The sequence below is a fragment of the Lynx rufus genome, unplaced genomic scaffold (assembly GCF_022079265.1).
Source record: "Lynx rufus isolate CCGP_SWC_20201006 ecotype Redwood Valley unplaced genomic scaffold, mLynRuf1.p SCAF_15, whole genome shotgun sequence".
Lineage (NCBI taxonomy): Eukaryota > Metazoa > Chordata > Mammalia > Carnivora > Felidae > Lynx > Lynx rufus.
Window position 1 is genome coordinate 56,368,062 of NW_025814829.1, and position 21,015 is coordinate 56,389,076.

The 21,015-nt window shown below is 45.6% G+C and overlaps 1 protein-coding gene and 1 pseudogene across 1 annotated transcript in view; one reads left to right on the forward strand and one right to left on the reverse strand.

Annotated features, from left to right (window-relative positions):
• The window catches only part of PLD5 (phospholipase D family member 5), a 411,871-nt gene that overhangs the window by 358,054 nt on the left and 32,802 nt on the right, over positions 1-21,015 (reverse strand). The window lies entirely within an intron of this gene.
• LOC124510477 (ferritin light chain-like) lies at positions 4,380-4,870 on the forward strand (annotated as a pseudogene).

Here is a 21,015-nt window from a genome sequence, read left to right on the forward strand (position 1 = left end):
AGGACATTCAGGGCCAAAGACCACAGCCAAGTGCTGGTCCCGATACTGCATGGGGTCCTGGTGCTGCATGGTGGTCGCTGGCTGAACCTGCAAGAGCAAGGTGCTCTCTACCAGCCATGTGCATGTCATGGGGACAGCAGGTATGTGTCGGATCGGTAGAGCTGCCCTCCTATATTCTGCACAACTTCTGGACTTAACAACATAGCGTTGGCCACTCTACAACGAGAACAGCGGAGGCAAAATGTCTCAATAACTTTGGGGAAGCATGTTATGCAGTAACATCCCCCTGGAGTGCGGAGTCATCCTCGCAGCTGAGCAGAGGAGTGGAATGGCATGCTGGCCGGGAACAGTAGTGGCTCAGAAGCCACTTGGCAATGGAGGCAGAGTTCTGGCAGTAGAGCATTGACAATCCAGGCTGGGCAAGCACGCAGGCACAGCATTAACAGGTGGTCAATAGAGTGAGCCAACATTCAAGGTCATCAGGTTTAGGACAAGCAAGAGGTGGGACCGGTGCAAGTGGTGCCCCCCCAGGGGGGACATTATTCCAGGACAGCCAGGAACAAGGGGCCAGCAACATGAACTCAACCTTGGAGGATCCTGTAAGAGCATACGAGCTGTATCCTAAGTGCATGGTTCTACTAAAAGATATGGGGACTGTTGAAATGTGGCGTGAGTTGCTTCTGTCATGTAGGTGGACGGTACAGAGCTCTGGATGTTGAGTTTTAAAAATAAACATGTCCTTATTGGTGTCCACAGCTGGTGAGGTCTGAGAACACTTACTATGCAAAAACTCTACATTAAGAACATGTTCTTTAAAGCACATTTCCAAGCATATACTTATAAAGCAACACGGTAGAATGCCATTAAATCTGGGCAGAGTGCCAAATGGAACATGACAGAATAGTGATTCGGGGGAGACTCAAGGTCAGCCAGAGGATTTCCAACTAATCACCACCGATGGCTCTCAAGAAGGCTCTGACCCTCAAGCCCAGATTCCCAGAGGAAAGCTTTGTCTGAGTAAGGCCTTCAGAAGTGTGCTGAAGGGAACATGTCTCTGGAGAGAAATGTGTAGTACAAGGTACAAGAAATTCAGAACACTCTGGCTTAGTTCAGAGAACACTAGTTCTCCTAGTTCCCAGGACAAGCTGGGAGAAGAGGTCCAAGAATAGAAGCCAATGACTGAGACCTTGGGTCCTGTTTCTTCCAGCAACTAACCACTTGGCTTTACTTTCTACCTCTCTGCCTATGTTTCTTCTATCATCTGGCAGTATTCACATCTAACTTACTGACCAACCAGTAACGGGAGGCTCAAATGAGAGAGCAGATGTTTCTTGAAAAGGTCCAAGTGTACAGAAATAAAAGGTACTATTTATCAAGTTTAAATCACCTCTCAAGAAATACCAAGTCCCATCTGTCCGTGGGAAATTTACTGAGTGTTTACCATATTGCAGGATGGCTAGGCACTGGAACCCATGTAAAATATTGCAACCCTTTGCTCCTCTCACAGAGATAGATGTTCATGAAAAAAGTATAACACCATGAGAGAATCATTGTACCAGAAACAAGCAGAAAGTATCGGAAATAAAAAAAGATGATGTGAAGAGGTTTGCTACAGTAATATTTAAACAAATGCAGACAACCTAATAACTTACAGAACATTCATACGATAGAATACTAAACAGCCACTAAATAGAAGTTTTTATGAAGAAGTTTGAATGACATGAAGATATTTTAGAGAAAAGTAGTACACAAAACAGACGATGTGGAATAAGACAAATCCTGCCAAAATTAAATTCATAAAACTCCCTCTTCTGGCTCTGATGAGTTACTGTACCAGACTGGCTCTCCCACTGTTAATACTTAGGAAACTGGACAAAATGTACAAAAAATTTTTCAGATATTGGACAACAAGCAGCACAGGAAATGAGGCAAGAAATGCAATCAGCACAATATCAATATGTAAAAATGAACTGTATTTTTATACACAATTGGCTACTGTGTATAGAACAATGAACTGCCAAACGCAATGAAAAGCACAACTTATAAGACCACTGAAACATACATGATTTAGGATAAATTTAACAAGATATTCCAGAGACCTATTCACTGTAAACTAAAAATATGCTGCTAAAAGAAAGAAAATCTAAATAAATAAGGAAATCTACTACATTCATAGATTCAAGTGGATAATGAGATTTCAATTCTCCATATATTGTTTTATAGATCCGATGCAATCCTAATCAAAATCCCAGCAAACTTTTTGCAGAAATTGACAAACTAATTCTAAAATGTACATAAAAAAGAGGTGAGGCACCTGGGTAGCTCAGTCAGTTAAGCGTCGGACTTCCGCTCAGGTCGTGATCTTGCAGTTCATGAGTTTGAGCCCAGCATCGGGCTCTGTGCTGATAGCTCAGAGCCTGGAACCTACTTCAGATTCTGTGTTTCCTCTCTCTCTGCCCCTCCCCTGCTTGCTCTCTCTCTCTCTCTCTCTCTCAAACATAAATAAAACATCAAAAAATAATAAAAAATAACATGTATATAAAATGAAAATGACCTAGGGGCGCCTGGGTGGCGCAGTCGGTTAAGCGTCCGACTTCAGCCAGGTCACGATCTCGCGCTCCGTGAGTTCGAGCCCCGCGTCAGGCTCTGGGCTGATGGCTCAGAGCCTGGAGCCTGCTTCCGATTCTGTGTCTCCCTCTCTCTCTGCCCCTCCCCCGTTCATGCTCTGTCTCTCTCTGTCCCAAAAATAAATAAACGTTGAAAAAAAAAAATGAAAATGACCTAGAACGGCCATAGACTTACTATAAAACTTCAGTAATTGAGACCATATAGTATTGGCATAAGAACAGCACACAGATCAGTGAAACAATACACAGAACAGAGAGTCCAGAAATAACAGATCAACAAAAATATGGCCAATTAATTTCTTCATAATAGTGGCAAGAAAAATCAATGGGGAGTGCTGGAAAGCCCTTCTGAAAGATGATGCTGGAAGAACCATACAGCAATATGGAAAAAAGAGATAAACTCTGACCCCATCTCACATCATACAAAAAAGTAATTCTAAATGAATTACAGACCTAAATCTAAGAGCTAAAATTCTAAAACTTTTAGAAAAAAACTGATGAAAATTGTCTTTGCAACTTTGAGGAAAGTATTCTTAGAGAGGACATAAACAGCACTAACTATACGGGGAATGAGATAAATTGGGCATCATCAAAATTGAAAACCGCTGTTCTACCAAAGACATCATTAAGAAAATGAATATGCACCCCACAGATCTGGAGAAAATATTTGTACTACACATAGCTGGCAAAAGGCTTATATCCAAAGAGAGAAAGAGCTCTTGGGGTGCCTGTGTGGCTCGGTTGGTTAAGCATCTGATTTTTTATTTTGGCTCAGGTCATGATCTCACAGTTCATGAGTTCAAGCCCCACCTCGGGTTCTCTGCTGTCAGTGCAGAGCTCACTTGTCTCTCTGCCCCTCCCCTGCTCTCTCTCTCTCTCTCTCTCTCTCTCTCAAGAATAAACATTTAAAAAGAAAGAGCCCTTAAAATTTTTATTAAAAAACCATAAAAAATGTGCAACAGATCCTAACAGCTACTTCACAAAAGTAAAAAGAACGGTCAATAACCACATGAGAAGGTGTTCAACATCATCAATCATGAGGCAAATGCAAATAAAACCCTGATAAAATGCTTAAAGGGCTAGTATCCAAAATGTAAAAAGAACCTATAAAACTCAACACCCAAAAAAAATAAATAATCCAATTAAAAATGGGCAGGGAGCACTTGGGTGGCTCAGTCGGTTGAGCATCCGACTTCAGCTCAGGTCATGATCTCACAGTTCATGGGTTCAAGCCCTGCATTGGGCTCTGTGCTGACAGCTCAGAGCCTGGAGCCTGCTTCGGATTCTGTGTGTCCCTCTCTCTCTGTCCCTCCCCCACTTGCGCTCTGCCTCTGTCTCTCAAAAATAAACAAACATTAAAAAAAAATTGTTTTAATGGGCAGAAGATACAACAGACATATCTCCAAAGAAGACACCCAGATGGCCAATAGACACATGAAAAGATGCTCAACACCACTCATCATCAGGGAAATACAAATCAAAACCACAATGAGATACCACCTTACACCTGTCAGAATCACTAAAATTAACAACACAAGAAATAACAGGTGTTGGTGAAGATGCAGAGAAAGGGGAACCCTCTCACACCACTGGTGGGATTGTAAACTGGGGCAGCCACTGTGGAAAACAGAATGGAGGTTCCTCAAAAAGTTAAAATCAGAACTACCTTACGACCCAGAAATCACACTACCCTCTGCCTCCAGGACCAGCCAACGCTCTATTTTGAGCTTAGCTCCTTATTACCGATCAACCATGAGCTCCCAGATTCATCAGACTTATTCCACTGAGGTGAAGGCTGCTGTCAACCACTTGGACCACATGCACCTGCAGGACTCCTACACCTGCCTCTCTCTGGGCTTCTATTTGGCCCACGACGATGTGGCTCTGGAGGGCACGGGAGGGGGCTGAGTCCCTCTTGAAGATGCAAAACCAGTGCACCGGCTGCGCCCTCTCCAGGGCTTGTGGAAGCCGTCCCAAGATGAGTGGGGGTAAAACCCTGAACACCATGGAAGCTGTCCTGGCTCTGGAGAAGAGCCTGAACCAGCCCCTTTTGGATCTGTATGCCCTGGGTTCTGCCCGCACAGACCCCCAGCTCCGTGACTTCCTAGAGAACTACTCCCTAGACAGGAGGTGAAAGTCATCAAGAAGATGGGCGACCCCCTGACGCACCCCCGTGGGCTGGAAGGCCCCAGGCGGGGCTGGGTGAGTATCTCTTCGAGAGGCTCACCCTCCGGCACGACTAGAAGCCTCAGGAGCCCAGCAGCATTTGAGGGGCCCCTCTGGCAGCCCCCTGGGGCCACGGCTGGTGCCTGATCCTCTCCCTGCAGCCACTAGGTAGCTTTTTAACAACCTAGAGCCTTCTCCCAAGCCACAGACCAAATGGAAACAATAAAGCTTTTTGCAACCAATAATAATAATAATAATAATATTAACAGCAGAATTGCATAGGATTTCACCAAGCACAGGAGAGAGAAATCATTTCATGTAGAAAGAGAACTTCTCCAGAAGTACATCTGAGGATGCATTAGTAATATGCAGAAACCAGCCCACTCCAGGCAGGATATTTAAGTTGTAATTAGAGGATGGAGCTTTTCTGTCACCAGATCTTGACTGAAACAGGAAAAATTTCTACTCAAGTCTGGCGCTTCAGTGCATCAATAATGGAAGGACCTTGGATTCGGACCTTTTCAAGGGATTCACTGGAATGGCAGGGTTCACCTCTGCAAAAAGAACCACCCGCAGCTTCCCCCGCACACAGGAACGGCGAACCAGTGAGGTCTGATGCTCACCACTGACAAATGACGCTAGTAACCCTCAGTGAGAAGCATGGCTCCAGCAACAGGCTCTGGGTGGGCCTGGGTCGTACTGGTGACCGTACCATCTGCTCCGAGAGGTTCGGTTCTCACCTCAGCTTTTATGCATTCATTTGTAATAAGCCCAGAACGTCCAAGTTGGCAAGCTCTTTCCTGGCTCTTTAGAGTCTACTGCTTTGATAAAAGAAACCAAATACCATTTTTTTCTTGTTTTGCAATTATGTATGTACATATAAATCTTCCTTCCGTCTTTCTTTAAACATGAAATTTCAAGGGGCGCCTGGGTGGCTCAGTGGGTTAAGCACAGGACTTTTTGGCTCAAGGTCATGATCTCGTGGCTCATGAGTTCGAGCCCCGCGTCGGGCTCTGTGCTGACAGCTCAGAGCCTGGAGCCTGCTCTGGATTCCGTGTCTCCCTTTCTCTCTACCCCTACCCCACTTGCCCTCTCTCTTTCTCTCTCTCTCTCTCTCTCTCTCTCAAAAATACATAACCATTAAAAAAAATAAAAAAAAAATTCAAAACTGTAAATTGAATCTAGAATCACTAATCTTGGACCCTCTTCAGTTATGTAGAGTTACACTGTTTCTTAACGTGGTTTTCTTCTCCTTAATAGTCTAGGTTCCTCATTGGCTGAGTCAAAGAGCTCATTACTGTAGTGACTTTTGTTTCTAAAACATTTGGGGTGCGTGGGTGGCTCCCTTCAGCTCAGGTCATGATCTCACAGTCCAAGAGCTCGAGCCCCATGTCAGGCTCTGTGCTGACAGCTCAGAGCCTGGAGTCTGCTTCAGATTCTGTGTCTCCCTCTCTCTCTGCCCCTCCCCTGCTTGCACGCTGCCTCTGCCTCTCTCTCTCTCTGCCTCTCTCTCTCTCTCTCTCTCTCTCTCTCTCTCTGTCAAAAATAAAAACATAAAGAAGATTTTTTAAAAATCCCATACTGCCACTGCACGGCAATGCCTCAGTTCACCGTCACCCTTTGCTTAGAACCCACATCTGCTTTACAGAACTTTTTCACGGTCTTTTTAATCGTCGGAATCTCAAAATCTTCCAGAAACTGCCTACTGCTGACCTACTGCCATGTACAACAGTGCTTCTCAAACTGTGATGCGCCCTTGAGTCCCCCATAAACGTGGTAACTGCGGACCCCGATGCATTACGTTGGAAGGGAAGCTCTTTGGGCTCTAGAGCCCACGGGATGCTCATGCCCCCACTTTGTGCACCACACACTGCCCAGCACGCCGAACAAGGGCTCTTGCTCACCCAACTTTGGTTTTTCTCCACGTACATACCCTTGGGGCAGGGCAGACTCTTCCGAAACGGTTTATTTCCTTGAACTTAACTGAGAGATTCCTCAGGCTAAAATGATCTAAGTTACATTCCTAATTTGCACTGGTAACCTTGCATGCTTAACCCTTCTTGGCACCTTCCTTATCCTTTGGATTCTGTCACCTTCATGTTCTTAGCTCGGTGTGCTTGCACACGGCAACTTTTTCTGTAGTAGACCTTCCAGATCCACACTCATTAATCTTTGCAGGTCTTGTTTAAAATTTAAATCTTTCCTCTCTGAGTTGTTAATCATGATTCCAGATGAGAAAATTAAAATACCCTCCTTTCTTCCATATTAGATAAATACAGATATATAGAAATAGGTGTGTGTGTATATATATACACATACATACACATATACACATGCATATATACATGTTTACGTATTGACCTACTTAAGGAAAAAGAAAGTCCAAATACTGTCAAGGTTTGAGAAGGCAAACACATTGCCCAGCTCCACGGGGCTAGAAACCAAATTCCATAAAATAGGTAGAAAAATAAAAAGGTAGTAATCCTGTATTACATCTAAATACTTCAGATATTTAAACCATTCTGTGAACTGGGCTCTGTTCCACATAGAAAATTTCAAGACAGCTCATTGTTCCTACTGCTCTCCACTTCCCAGTCTCACCTGCCAGTCTAACCTAATCCTTATTCCTCCCCCTGAAACTCTGCCCTTGGGGCTTTATATGTCTCCTTCCTAGGTACACGTTCTCCCATTGGAAAATTTACTTCAGGCCATCCTTCGCTGGTCTGATGTTAATTGGACTCTGTTTCCATGAACCTGTTGGAGTAAATTTCCATGCAGGTTCTTAAAATCTGGCTCATTTATATCTTCCCTTTCCACCTCCACTCATATTGATCTGTAATTACCAAAACTTTATGGACTCTGGAGTCTGAGAACTCTAGATATTTATCACAGGCTTGAAATGTACAATCCATATCTTCACTGGTCATTACCATTCTTATCTGTGTAAGCCACACATCAAGCTTAACGAGTGCATTTATTTCTTACTATCTCATAGTCTATTGATTTTCAATGCAATAGTTGCTTATGAGAATATCTAATGGCAAGGTATAGAGCCAAGAATCCTATAAGTACCCCCACCCTCCTCTGATGCTTTCTCTTTCCCACCCAGCCATCAGTGTGACTATAGTATAATATAACACTATGTATAGTATGGTATTGCTAGAGTATTACATACTATAGTAATCCCATCTAGCAGATGCATTTACAGAGCAGCATAGAGCAGGTTTCTTCTTATAGGGCATTACTCTCATCCACAAGGCTCCACCCTTGTGACCTAATCACCCAAAGGCCCCCACCTCCTAACACTATCACATTGAGAGGTTGGATTTCCACATATAAGTTTTGGGAGGTATGCAAACACTGGTTTCAGCCCATAACACTATGTTTTTTTTTTCAGTGTTTTAAGTTTATTTATTTTTGAGAGATTCAGAGTGGGGGAGGGGCAGAGAGAGAGAGAGAGAGAGAGAGAGAGAGAGAGAGAAAGAACATCAAGCAGGCTCCACAATGACAATGCCCTACTATGCAGGGCTTGAACTCACAAACTGTGAGATCATGACCTGAGCCAAAACCAGGAGTCAGACGCTTAACTGACTGAACCACCCGAATGCCCCATAATGCTATGTTTTAAAACATGACAAAAGAAAAGAAAAAAAAAAAAAGAAACAAACCTTATATATATAAATTTCTCACTCAAGCTAACTAAAAAAGAAGTTAGAAATACCATCTGGCTGGCTCAGTCCACAGAGCAACCAACTTATGATCTCCAAGTCATGAGTTTGAGCCCCATGCTGGATGCAGAGATTACTTTAAAAAAAGAAAAAAGATGGGGCGCCTGGGTGGCTCAGTCGGTTAAGCATCCGACTTCGGCTCAGGTCACATCTCACGGTCTGTGAGTTCGAGCCCCGCGTCGGGCTCTGGGCTGATGGCTCGGAGCCTGGAGCCTGCTTCTGAGTCTGTGTCACCTTCTCTCTCTGCCCCTCCCCCGTTCATGCTCTGTCTCTCTCTGTCTCAAAAATAAATAAAAACGTTAAAAAAATTTTTTTTAAAAAAAGAAAAAAGAAAACTACTTCAATGCTTACTATCTTAGAATACCCCACTATTATCTTTAGGATTTGAACAAGTTAGCAATTTTCCTCCATCATATTCAGAATGTCTTGCTTGGCCAATCACTATTACCGTTGTATGAATCTTGACCCTGGTCACGGCGCATGCTCTAGGTACAATGACAGGGAAGCAGTGCCCGGGTGGCTCAGTAGGTTAGGCATCCGGCCCTTGCCTTTGGCTCAGGTCATGGTCTCATGGCTCATGGGATCGAGCCCCACATCAGGTTCTGCACTAACAGCACAGTGCAGAGCCTGCTCGGGATTCTCTCTCTCCTTTTCTCTCTGCCCCTCCCCCCATGCTCGCTTGCTCGTGCTCTCTCTCTGTCTCAGAATGAATAAATAAATGAACTTTAAAAAAAAAAGAAGAAACGATAGGGAAGAGCAAGCTGCAAAGCTGGCTGGGGAGAAGGTAGGAAACCCCACGTGGAGGAAAGGGCGGGCCACACCCTCTTCCTGAAATTCGAATCCAAGGTTTCAAGTGCAGCAGACCCTAGTTCCGTCCCAGCAGCAAGCAGCGAGGGTCAGAGTCGAAGGAGGAGAAGGGTGAGCACAGGGTCACGCTTCTGGGCAGAGTCAATTCTGAGGGTCAGAGGAAATTTTCAGGTCGTGGGCTGGGCAGGTCCAGAATGAACTTTCAGCGGGGACTGGAAGAGGACTGGAAGAGTCTGGTAAGAGGAATCAGATGCCCCTCTTCACCGCCAGGGCCTGAGGCTGCCACAGGCCACCTGGGCTGCATGAAGACAGGACAGGCCCGTCTGAGGCGCAGGAAACTGCCAGGATGGGCCATAGGGAGCCCAGAGCTTGCCGCTCACCCACACGTTCCCTCTGGCACCTCCAGCACAGGACAGGAACACACAGTTCATTATCATCCCCCAGGGCAGGGAAAGAGCTCCCCGCTCCAGTGCAAGGCAGGGAATCCTGTGCATGGGACCAGCCCCAGGAGGCAGGCTCCAGCAGGGAGGGACTCATAATGCTAAGTCCCGGAACCAGTACCCCTCCAGGGCCACCTCCTTGTGTTCCTGACTGCACAATTCTCCTCTGGGGGTTAAGCTCTGCCCTAAGGAACGTAAGCAGTGAGTTATTCTAACTTAATATGTGGTCTTTAGGGGTGAGCCCAGGTATCTCAGAAAACCACTTTTTATCTTTCCTCCTACCTAATTAAAAAAAATTTTTTTAAATATTTATATATTTTTGAGAGAGACAGAGTGTGAGAGGTGGGAGGGGAGGGGGGGTAGGTGCGGTGCAGAGACAGAGGGAGACACATTATCTGAACCAGGCTCCAGGCTCCAAGCTGTCAGCAGAGTCCAACGCCGGGCTTGAACTCATGGACCATGAGATCATGACCTGAGCCGAAGTCGGACGCTCAACCAACTGAGCCACCCAGGAGCCCCTCTCCTACCTAATTATTACATCTGCCCTTGCACCAGGCCCCCTCCTGCTTCTCCCTCAGGGTTGTAAGGTAAGGTGTCCCTCCCGACTTCTTCCCCAGCTTTAACTCTGGCCAAAGACACTCTTACACCATTTTCACAGATTATGCAGGATGCCACTCCTGGCCCGTGTCCTGCTCTGTGCACCAGGCACACCTGGGTGGGTGGCAGGTTCGATGCTCCCCACGCCCACGAGAGCTGCCTGCCCCACGCACACCTGCGGCAGCCCTTTCTGCACTCAGGTCACAGGCTTTCGGAGGATGGCTCACCCCCAGCCTTCCTGGACACGGTTTTCCCATCACCTCTGCCGCCACCCCCCACCCCCACCAATGCCCACAGTAGGTCCCAATCACAGGGATCAGGTCTCCCACCAGAGATCACGCTGCAAGCCGGCAGGTCAGGCTCGGCACCAGCCTTTACGTAACAGAAACGCCTGTGATGTGGAGCTGTCTGGTACGTGTTGCCTCAACCCCCAGCCAAGGTTTATTTCCACGTTCCAAAATGACTATAAACCGTCTCAAACTCATTCTGGACTCTCTCATCCATGGATCTCAATAACTGAAAAAGAACATCACCTCATCATCACTGATTATTTCTTTATGGGGGTTCTCACGTAATGGTCTCAATATGTCTCATAGTCTCTATGTTTCTTCCTGCAAACCTTCCTTTCATCAGGCTACTTGAAAATCAGCTACCACCACCATAAATCTACCTACCAGGTTCTTTGTGGTGGTGGTTGTTTTGTTTTTGCCTTTATGGGTAAGCAAATCCAAGCTGCCCTTCCTTGCCCTTCTTACTTTTATGCTCTCAATCTTTCCTCTCTTCTCCTATTAACTCCTCCTGAGCTGTGTTTTACTTCATACCCCTGCCAAGCTGGAAGGCAGATGACTATCCCGTGATGAAGCGTCCCTCCTGTGGTCCCCACTCCACCCAGTCCCTTGCCACGCTGTGGCTCACTGGTTGCCGCAAGCATTCCTGTCCAGTAGCAGCAGTTGCTCTCCCCGAATCACACCCTCCGCTGTGCCCTCTTGAAAGTGGGAGGCTGGACCGTCCTCCAAGTGACCACTTTCCTAAGACACAGCAGGAAATAGTGCTGTTTTTCCATCTTATTTATGAAATGCCTATGTGCACAAGCCAAGTCATTTAACCAGCTCTGGCAGACAGGTCTGCCTCTGCTGAAACCTGAGACTTAGCAGAAAATGGGCTTTTGTCTCCAAACCTCTTTCTTTCCTAATTTCCAAACCCCTCTCCAGACTCCCTACTCCAGTCCCTGGCTGTGAACCCAGCAGGTGGTCCATAAATGCTTGTTCCCTGGCATTCAGCACCCACAGACCCCTGGGGAGGACTTCACCACAGGAACACCACTTCCGCTAGCAGGGGGTCCATTGATTTCTCTTTCCAGGCACAGAAAAAGGAAACTTTTAGAAGAACCAGGTTCCTAACAAGTTCATGAATGAAAACAGCAGTGAAGATATAAACTATAAGATTCCAGAGAGGAACACAAGCAAAAACACAGCAATCCTTCTAAAATTAGAAGGGAAAAAAAATAGGGGCACCCGGGTGGCTCAGTCGGTTGGGTGTCCGACTTCGGCTCAGGTCATGACCTCGTGATTCGTGAGTTCAAGCCCCACATCAGGCTCTGTGCTGACAGCTCGGAGCCTGGAGCCTGCTTTGGATTCTGTGTCTCCCTCTCTCTCTGCCCCTCCCTGGCTCACACTCTCTCTCCCTCAAAAAATAAACAATAAACACTTAAAAAAAATTTTTTTAAAGAAGGGAAAAATAAAATAAAGAAGGGAAATAATATTTTCAAAACTACTGAGAAGTTATTTCCATTTTAGCATGTCTTTGACATAATTTTGTTACATATTAGTGTTCAAGGAAAATGACTGAATAAGTGAGTAATGAAGAAATATAGGGGGGAAATGAGGCTGTTAACAGGGAGAGAAGGGGCCTGGGAGACAGGCTGTGATTAGCTTGATTTCCAATGTCTGACAATCACTGGTTTAACATAAAATACAACCTCATCAGGGGTTAAGACTTGTGACATAAAGAACACTGATTCCTTTCTCTTTTTTTCTTTAGAGAGAGAGAGAGAGAGAGAGAGCGAGAGAGAGAGCAAGAGCAGGGGAGAGGAGCAGAGAGAGGGAGGAGAATCTTAAGCAGGCTCCATGCTAAGAGCGGAGCCCAACCTGGGGCTCAATCCCGCAACCCTGGCATCATGACCTGAGCCAAAATCAAGAGTTGGATGCTCAACCAACTGAGCCACCCAGGCGCCCCAAGAACACTGATTTCAGTCAACGATGTTTTGATTATTTCTTCAAGTGTTAGAAACCACCAAGGTACCGCACATGTCTTTTATCATCAGGCCCCTGTGGTAACTTAATGTGCTCTTTTAAACTGTAGATGACATATTAACAGGAGGTCCCAGCCTTCATGTCTTATGCTTAATTATATAATCTTAATACGCCCATGACTTTGTGGTATCACACTGGTGTAACGCAGATTGAAGAAGAAATCACCAGCACTTACATTCAAATTTCCATTTTGTTATTTCAGTTACCACCAAAGGGCAACAATTCTGTTTCATGCCTCCGTCGTACAGCCAGAGACACTTCGTGGACCACAATTATATCTCAAACCACGACATTACGCTCCAACCAGATAATTTTTGCAATGGGCAAAAAAACCCCCCAGAAACCCCAAATAAGCTGCATCCTCCTTTACATTGCATAAGGGAGATAAAACCAGGAGGGGGGGAAAAAAAGTCTTGCTTGAATTTTTGCTCCTAGATGGAAGGCGGCTTGAAGAAAATAGTACGCAGTACAATTACTCTCGAAAAAGTTCAAATTCAGCAGGCACAGGCTGACACCGCTTTCAATAATTTTGTTCCCATGGAGGTTTTTCGCTATTTAATGTCATATAAGGTAAGGATTTAATAGCTTCCACCTCAGCCTTATCAACCATTACTTGATTACGTTCTGACTGGCAGTTTTTAAAGAAGCATTTCTGGATATATTCGCCCTCCTTCACTTCATCAGACTTTGAGAGTTCGTTCCTCTAAGGAGACTAAGTCAAACGGCAGCTGAAAATTCACCAACACTGTCGTTTACAATTCCCTTTCATTTTGTCCCTATACACACAACATACACATCCAAATAATTCATAAAAGTGGTATTTTTAGCGCACCTACAGAATCACAGAATGCCACAACTGCCTTCAAAAAGACTGTAGCACAGGGGCGCCCGAGTGGCTCACTGGGTTGGACGCCCAGGTTCATTCAGCTCCCGTCGTGATCTCGTGGTTCACGAGTTCGAGCCCTGCGTCGGGCTCTGTGCTGACAGCTTGCAGCCTGGAGCCTGCTTCGGATTCTCTCTCTCTCTCTCTCTCTCTCTCTCTCTCTCTCTCTCTCCCTCTCTCTCTCTGCCCCTCCCCTGCTCACAGTGAGTGTGTGTGTATGTCTCTCTCTCAAAAATAAATAAACATTTTTTTAAAACAAGACTGTAGCACAGATTTCTACATATCTTTGTGTCTGCTCTCCCAGAGAGCCCCCCAGCATTAGCTGGTCACGTAGCTGCCCAGAGCAAGGATGCCCCTTCAGCTGGGCGTGGAGTGTGACAAAGTTTCAGACAAAGAGATCGGTGGAAATGCAATGCTGCGGCTCCAGGTTATGTTTTCACAGGGGAGGGGGGATCTCCCCCGCCCAAACTCCATCCCCCAGCTGGGAAAGCGGGTGAGAACATGGGTGCTCCCCCGTAGACTCTGAGAAGGAGGGCCACCCAGGAGGGAAGGCGGAGCAGAGAGCTGGCAGGGGACCAGGCACAGGAGCTGCCTCCGACCGGACCCCTGTGCTCCACCTTCTTCACCACCACAAGGGAACTCTGTCACACGCCGCAGAAATCATCCCTAATGCACAAAGATGGCACAAATAAGGAAACGGGGCTGGGACTGAAACCCAGAATTCTTTTGGGTCCACGGGAGATCTTAACAAATGTTGTCTCCCTATTTTAAAAACTATGAATAATATATTAATAGTTTACTGGAGGCCAGCTGGACCACATTCTTCTCTTGGGTTTTTTGCTCCTAAAGGAGAAAATGACCTCTAGATGTAAATCACTTGCTGAAAAAGACCTTTACCTTCCTCTAAATTTCCTTTATTTCTGGGCCACAGCCTTTAAGGGTGGGGTGCAATAAAATGAAGACTCGCCCGCGTTAATTTTTTTTAAGATTTTTTTTAATATGAAGTTTATTGTCAAATTGGTTTCCATACAACACCCAGTGCTCATCCCAACAGGTGCCCTCTTCAATACCCATCACCCACCCTCTCCTCTCTCCCATCCCCCATCAACCCTCAGTTTGTTCTCAGTTTCTCAGGAGCCACATAAGAGTGAAAACATATATACACAATGGAATACCACTTGGCAACGAGAAAGAAGGAAGTATGGCCTTTTGTAGCAACATGGGTGGAACTGGAGAGTGTGATGCTAAGTGAAATAAGTCACCTGTGTTTAAATCTCAGTTCCGCACAGTCTAGCTACTTAGCTTCTCCAGGCCTCTGCATCCTGGTCTTGAAGAAGGGCTCCATTCCTCCCTGACACCCTTGCTGCAGGAATTAACTGGAATAACATATATGAGGGCCCCAGCACTGCACCCCCAGGTAGGAAGTACTCAACAAACAGAGTTCTTTGTTTCCTTTCACATCTTTATGCATCTATTTATTCATATGAGAGCTACTTAGAGAGTACCCACCTACCATGTGCCAGGCACTATACGAGGGACTGGGGCAGAGAGGAGGCAATTCACGGAGGACACCCGCCCTCATTAGGCTTACCTGTTAGACAGCAAAGAAATACAACCAGGGCGGAGCTGTGAGAGGCTAACAGCATAGACACCACCTTTGCCGCCCCCCCAATCTTGTTCAGGCCCACGCAATAATAACCCCCCTTGGGGCTCAGGTTCCGGCTCCGTGCTGGCTGACACAGGACCTGACCAGAATGCAGGAAGACTCGTTCCGATAGTCCACACAGTGACCCACAGATGACCCCGCTTTTGATAACTAGTAGCAAGGACAGGCACACAGGCGGCCCCACTTTATGCAAATTCCTGTGACCTCGCCACGATGCCCCTCACTCTATACAAAACCGTAGATTAAGGTCCGGACTGGGCAGAGAATAGCTGTGAGAGCACGGGTCACCCAGGCACCCAATCGCCCCATCACTAAGTCACCCCAAATAAAACTGTGTATCTGTATGGAGTAGCTTGCGTTGTTCTTTGGTCTCAAAGTGCCTTCTTCATTTGGAGAATACTTCCCTGTCCTTCCTCCGCCTTCTACCATTAACAACAGGGAAAGCAGTTTGCAAGAACAGGTTTCTTAATTTTCTTAATTTCGTTTTATGAGGCAATGCATGATGACTGTAGGGCATTTAGGGAAAACACACAAGCAAAAGTCGAGAATAAAAATCACTCAAATTCCCACAACTCAGAAATTACCAGTGTTAACGCTTTAGAGTATATCTTCCCCATGTTTTATTCCGCGTGTTACACAGTCCGCTATTATAAACATACAGGTTATACAAAATACACCGGAAATGGGTTTTTTTAAATTTTTTTTAATGTTTTTTTATTTTTGAGACAGAGAGAGACAGAGCATGAATGGGGGAGGGTCAGAGAGAGGGAGACACAGAATCTGAAACGGGCTCCAGGCTCTGAGCTGTCAGCACAGAGCCCGGCACGGGGCTCGAACTCACGGACCGCGAGATCATGACCTGAGCCGAAGTCGGCCGCTTAACCGACTGAGCCACCCAGGCGCCCCCGGAAATGGTTTTTTTTAACTTCTGATTTGAACGTTTCCCTGAAAACATTTACATGACATTAACCATTTCAGTTGCTGTTTGGAATCCCCTTGCCTGGATGTACCAGATTTCCTTCAACAGTCTCTACTCAGGATGTTTCACGGTTTCTTTCCAACAGCTTTGCTGAGATGTTATTGAGACACAAAGAACTACAGACATTTAATGTGTACAACCTGATGAGTTTGGACATCTGTAAACACTCAAGACCATTTCCCTGCAATCAAGGCAACAGACCCAGGACCCCCCACAGTTTCCTTGGGGCCCCTTTGTTTACCATGATTTATAAGAAATATATATATGAGCTCTAAAGCCCTTGGGATTTCCTGTGACGAGCAATAAGGTGTCTGTTGTTAGGTTAATGGCATGACTTCTGGAAAACACCTGAGGATAGGGACTATTGCCTGGATAGTCAATCAAGTGATAAGAGGTTTGGAACTTTCAGCAGCACCCCCTGACCCCCGGGGTGGGGAGAGGCGCTGGAGGTTGAATCAATCATCAACAGCCAACGACTCAATCAACTGTGCATATATAATGGAATCTCCATAAAAAAAACAAAGGACAGGGTCTAGACCACTGCTGGGCTTGTGAACACAGGGAGGTGTGGGGAACGTGGCCTGTTCACAGAGCATGGGAACTCTGTGCCTTTGCCCAGATCTCATCCTCTGCACCTCTTGCATCTGTCTGTTCCTGAGTTATATCATTTCACAATACACCTGTGATCTAGTAAGTAAAACTTCTCTGAGTTCTGTGAGCCACTCTAGCAAATTAATCAAACCCCAGAAGGGTGGGAACCCCTGGCTTAGAACCAGTCGGTCAGAAGGAAAGGAACCATGCTGGACTTGGGATGGGCATCGGAAGTGGAGGCAGTCTTGTGAGGCTCAGTCCTTAACCAGAAGGGTTTGGCACAATCTCCAGGTAGATGGTCAGAAGTGAGTTCAACTGTAGGTGTCAGCTGGGGTCAGAGAACGGCTTGGTGTGGGAAAGAACCCGCACATCAACACTGCCGTCAGAACCATGATGCACAGAGTTGCTGACTAGGGCGCCCGGGGGGCTCAGTCAGTGGAGCATCTGACTCTTGATTTCAGCTCAGGTCATGATCTCATGGTCATGAGATGGAGTCCTACATCGGGCTCCCCACTGGGCTTATATAAGGCCTGCTTGAGATTCTCTCTCCCTCTGCCTCTCCCCCACACTCACTCTCTCTCTCACTCTCTCGCTCAAAAAAATAAATAATTGTTATCTAGTGAAAGTACGAATACTGTGATGTACATCCTCAAAGAAAATGTTTACGTATATATATAACCACTTCCTTAAAATGAACGTATTAAAGAAAATCCTGGGTGATGGTATTAGCAGCATTAATTCTTGATGTATGTTGCCAAATGATTAGACAAAATGGTTTTTACACCATACTCTCCCCAAAGAGTTAAAAGTGTTACTATGCTTTTGATTTGTATCTATTTGACTGTTATTGAAATGAGCCATTTTCGTGTGATTCTGGTGCAGTAACATCTGAGCAGAGATAATGAAGAGGAAACTTTGGGCATATCTGCTTCTTTTCTCAGGCTCTAATATGTTCCTTGTAGGTTCCACAGAGAAACAAAAATTAGCAGAAAGAACTGTAGCAAGGGACTCAACCAAGTCGACTCAACCAAGCTGTTATAAAGATTTGGGAAGAGGGGCGCCTGGGTGGCGCAGTCGGTTAAGCGTCCGACTTCAGCCAGGTCACGATCTCGCGGTCCGTGAGTTCGAGCCCTGCGTCGGGCTCTGGGCTGATGGCTCAGAGCCTGGAGCCTGTTTCCGATTCTGTGTCTCCCTCTCTCTCTGCCCCTCCCCCGTTCATGCTCTGTCTCTCTCTGTCCCAAAAATAAATAAACGTTTAAAAAAAAAAAAAAAAGATTTGGGAAGCAAAATCTAATTATCAAGGGTTATGTGCATAATGTATCTGAGCCTTTATCTAGCTTACCTATGTCCTTACAGTCCTATGTATCTATATATGTCCATATCTATATAACCACACAGTTAGATCGGCCCTTCTCTTTCTGCCACTTTTCTCTCTCTTTTTCTTTTTTCTTTTTTTGTCTTCTAAGATCTTCACCTTTTCTTACTTTATATTCTGGCTTGTTGTGTTTGTTTTGTTTTGTTTTTGGCTCATTTGTTTTAGTGTCATGTGGTTATCACTAAGATGGACCACACAGGGGGGACCAATGGAGGTCTATGACCTCTTTTTGAGGAAATGTTCCTGTTATCTAAAACTGAAAGAAACCACCCCAACACTCCACAGCATAAAGCCACAGCCCTTTCATGATGCTCGTGGATTCTGCGGATCAGGAATCCAGACAGGGCACAGCAGGTGAGGCTTGGCTCTGACTAAGTATATGTGAGGCCTCAACTTGGGAAGAACTGAATGGCTAAAGATGAGGACCTTCTAGAGGGCTTTTCACTCACGTGTCCGGAACCTGGGCTGGGACAGTCAACCACAGCCCCTACATGTGGCTTGGGCTTCCTTACAGCATGGTGGTGTTAAAGCAGCCATACTTCTTAGACGGGGGCTCTGAGTTTCAAGAATAATGTTCTAGAAGTTGTAGACCTTTGATGACCAGGTCTTGGAAGTCACCTGGTGTAACTTTTCCATGGTAGATTGGTCAAAGCAATCATAAGCCTACTCTGGTTCAAGAGACAAAGACAAAGAATTTGTGGCCATATTTAAAAACCACCATATTAAGGTCACCTGGGTGGCTCAGTTGGTTAAGCCTTCAACTCTTGATTTTGGCTCAGGTCACAATGAGTTCAGCCCCACATCGGAATCTGTGCTAACAGTGTGGAGCCTGCTTGGGATTCTCTTCTCCCTCTCTCTCCATCCCTCCCCTGCTCATGCTGTCTCTCTCTCTCTCTCCCTTCCCCTCTTCCTCTCTCACACAAAATAAATAAATAAATATATATATATATATATATATATATATATATATATTTTTTTTTTTTTTTTTTAAAGAAAGATGCAACAGGGCTGTCTGATAGCTCAGTTGGTTGAGCATCTGACTTCAGTTCAGGTCATGACCTCACTGCTCATGAGTTCGAGCCCCACCATCGGGCTCTGAGCTGACAGCTTGGAGCCGGGAGCCTGCTTCGGATTCTGTGTCTCCCTCTCTCTCTGCCCCTCCCCTGCTCATGCTCTCTCTCTCTCTCAAAAATAAATAAACATTAAAAAAATTTTTTTTGATAAAAAAAGGTAAAGATGCAACATAAATTCACAAACACAAGAAAGCTGTGAGGGTTGGTGCTGTCAGAGACAAAGGCCCCACAGCAGGCTTTGCCATGTACATGGGTCTGGGGTCTAACTCTTGGTGAACAGGTCCAGAGAGGAAGGTAGAAAAGAATGAGCAAAGGTGTAGATCCCAGGTGGCTGGGACAGCGCGGACTGAGAGAGCACACTGGGACGTGGTAGGTGACAAGGAGGGTTGGAAAGAGGTCGACCATGAAGAAGAAGGATAGTCCACCAGCTGGGGATCCATTTAGGAAGGGGTCATTGTGGAATCTCCAGCTCGCAAGCTGTGTTCGGTATCACTAATGTCAGGGCTTTGCAGGATCGAAAGGAGAGATGGAAGGTCAGGGGCAATGAGTGGGAGCCTATCCACATACCACCTGTAGGATTAATGTTTTTAAGTCAGCTAACTTTTTTAACCGAAGTACGTTTACGTAAAAAGGAGAGGTTTTGTAGTATTCGTGTATGTATGTGTGTGTGTGTGTTTTTGTGTGTGTGTCCCTGCCTTTCTATAGGGGAGATTTAGTGGTAAACCGTTAAGACTCTCCAGCACCCCCTTCACTATGGCAGCAGAATTACAAGAGACCTGAAGATATCACTCACTTAGCACCATAGCGGGTCTGCACCTCTAAAATTCTCACTCAACGCCAGCTCTCTAAGAAATCTCAAACCAACCAATGAGCACAGGACAAAGCAGCTGGACTGATTATGTCTGAGGGTACAATGCACGGCTCTCTGTACCCTTGCGGAAAGAGTAATGACAATAATTATTATAAACCCGACTACCATCCACATGACCTTTTTCCTCTTCCCTCTTTGGCTTTGCCATATTTGTAGTTCTGTCTACTCTAAGGCAGACATTGGCCTGTCGCATTGATACAAACACTGTAAATTCTTAATCATCCAGGTTAATAAAGAAAAGGAGTTAGATCCAAACCCATTTGCATTTGTCTTGGGACTGAGTACCTCTGATTAGAATTCATAAATAGTAAAGACTAAGAAATAAAGCAAGGGAAATCCTAACAGTACTTCTTTTGAGCTTTTGAATGCAGAAAATAGCTAAGACATCAAAGAGATTTACTTTCCTAATTCCTCTCTATTCAATCCACAATTAAGATATATTAACCTTGGGAGCGTCTGGGGAGCTCAGCCGGTTAAGCATTGGACTTTGGCTCAGGTCATGATCTCACAGTGTGTGGGGTCAAGCCCCACGTTGAGCTCAGTGCTGTCAGCACAGAGCCCCCTTCGGATCCTCCGTACCCCTCTCTCTCTCTGCCCCTCCCGCATCTGCATGCACTCTCTCATTCAAAAATAAACATTTTTTTAAAAACGGTTGTTAACCTCACCTACCCTCATGATTTTAGCTACCACCTCATGATTCTTGAGTCTGTCTTCAACCCAGATGGACATCTGTATTTCAGAGATACATCAGATATCTCCATCTTCAGAAGAATGTCAAATTTAACATATTCAGACCATAATGTCAGCTTTCCCCTCAAGCTCTTGCTTGCTCCTGGGTTTACAGAGTTGGTGGTCACTGTCTAGGGAGTTACCCAAGAGAGAAACTTGTGAGGGATCCAG